The 1772-nt window shown below is 43.1% G+C and overlaps 1 long non-coding RNA gene across 1 annotated transcript; it reads left to right on the top strand.

The window, feature by feature from the left end:
- Positions 1 to 422: 422 nt before the first annotated feature.
- On the top strand, positions 423 to 1749 carry LOC108356278 (uncharacterized). The gene is made up of 3 exons (XR_001846592.1): positions 423 to 762; positions 872 to 977; positions 1175 to 1749. It is a non-coding gene; the product is annotated as an uncharacterized LOC108356278 (long non-coding RNA).
- The last annotated feature ends 23 nt before the right edge of the window (positions 1750 to 1772 follow it).

Below are 1772 nucleotides of genomic sequence, written 5' to 3'. Positions count from 1 at the left end.
ACCGCAGCTGTCAATAATTATCTAACCTTGTATTATTGAATCATGACCCTGGCATAGGTGCGCTCCTCAGAGGTGAAACCCGTATGGTTGTAGGTGACTTCAATGCGCACCACGATCTTTGGCACTCACGCCTGTCAAACGATCGTAGGGGAACAGACTTGGCTGAGCAGATAGACGATTCGATATTCTGCACAATGACCGACGACGCACCCACCAGGATTATAGGCAGCTGCTGCAGCTCATCAGAAGTAACAATCGTCAGCGCTGGTCTGATAAAACAGCGATCATGGCGACCTATGCTGACTTTGACATCAGACCATCTGCCCATAGTCANCCGACGACGCACCCACCAGGATTATAGGCAGCTGCTGCAGCTCATCAGACATAACAATCGTCAGCGCTGGTCTGATAAACAGCGATCATGGCGACCTATGCTGACTTTGATATCAGACCATATGCCCATAGTCATCTCGATCGATGAACCAACTGTGGCCGCAGTCTGTGGCGCATGCAACAATCGCCTTAGCAAGATCCATGAAATCACCAAACCATTAGCAACACCATAATATACTTTATGGTTCGATAAGCAAAGTTACCGGAAAACCGTAGGTTCGATCGAACGTCTAGTGGACATCACAGTTTTTGCCCCAAACGCCAATTCTCTATTTAAGCCGGAGTAAGCCCAGAAACAGGATCAAATAATAAAAGTTGCGATCTTGTGTGGTTTACGCATGTGCAGTGAGAAAGTTACCAAAAAGAAAGGTGAAAATATAAAGTTATATTTGTGAAATCAAGTTCGTAAAGATTGAGTCACAAAAGTATATTATCAGAAAAGAGCCCGTTGGAAGTTGAGGTAAGACAATGCNGAAAGGTGAAAATATAAAGTTATATTTGTGAAATCAAGTTCGTAAGAGGCGGATTTGTAAAGATTGAGTCACGAAAGTATATTATCAGAAAAGAGCCCGTTGGAAGTTGAGGTAAGACAATGCCACAAAATAATAATTTATACATATGTACGTACATGCTAATGGGTACTATTATATATGTATGTGAAGTACGCACCTACCCATGTATGCGCAACACAATGAAACGGAGGTAAATTTATGAATTTACCCATGCCGCCACTTGTTAACCGACAGGGCGTAACTAATTTTATATATTTTTGTCACTTTAGGACAACCGCGGGTTTTAGCCCAGGGAGCCGCAACTACGGACTGAAATACGGAAGACCGATAAACGACCAGAAACTTACCTGCAACAATCCACCTGTTTGAAGTAGATATTCCCAATAAACAAGGGCGCAACACCACCAGCGATCTGGAAACAAATCCAGCAGAGGACGGCAGCAAGCCAGAAACACAGCTGCGGTATTAACATAGGTGCCACTGTTAACTACGTGTAGGCACCCACGCATTGTACACAACGTTAACACCACACCGCAGAATTGTGAGCGCGAGGACTGGGAATAGCACGCACAAAGAGAGCAAGACAGGGTGCACTCTTTGAGCAAATTACGCCCCGACAGAGCCACATAAGCCCAAAAATTATTTTTTTATTAATTTTAATATTTTGGAAGTTTTACACCACTTTTTGAATTCTTTAATTTTGCTTCTGTAATGTTACCGGGCAATCGGCCCATGAATATATTTTCTACACTTGTTGATCACGCACCTTAGTCTCAATTGCTAAGGCCAGAACACTCGCGAAGTGCCACGTGCCAAGTAAGCGGAGTTTTCTTTTTCAACAATTAACTAATTACATACACATTTACT

The sequence above is a fragment of the Rhagoletis zephyria genome, unplaced genomic scaffold (genome assembly GCF_001687245.7).
Source record: "Rhagoletis zephyria isolate East Lansing unplaced genomic scaffold, Rhagoletis_zephyria_1.1 Rzeph_scaffold_56393, whole genome shotgun sequence".
NCBI lineage: Eukaryota > Metazoa > Arthropoda > Insecta > Diptera > Tephritidae > Rhagoletis > Rhagoletis zephyria.
The sequence above is the reverse complement of the archived record's forward strand: the minus strand, read 5'-3'. Positions and strand labels throughout refer to the sequence as shown.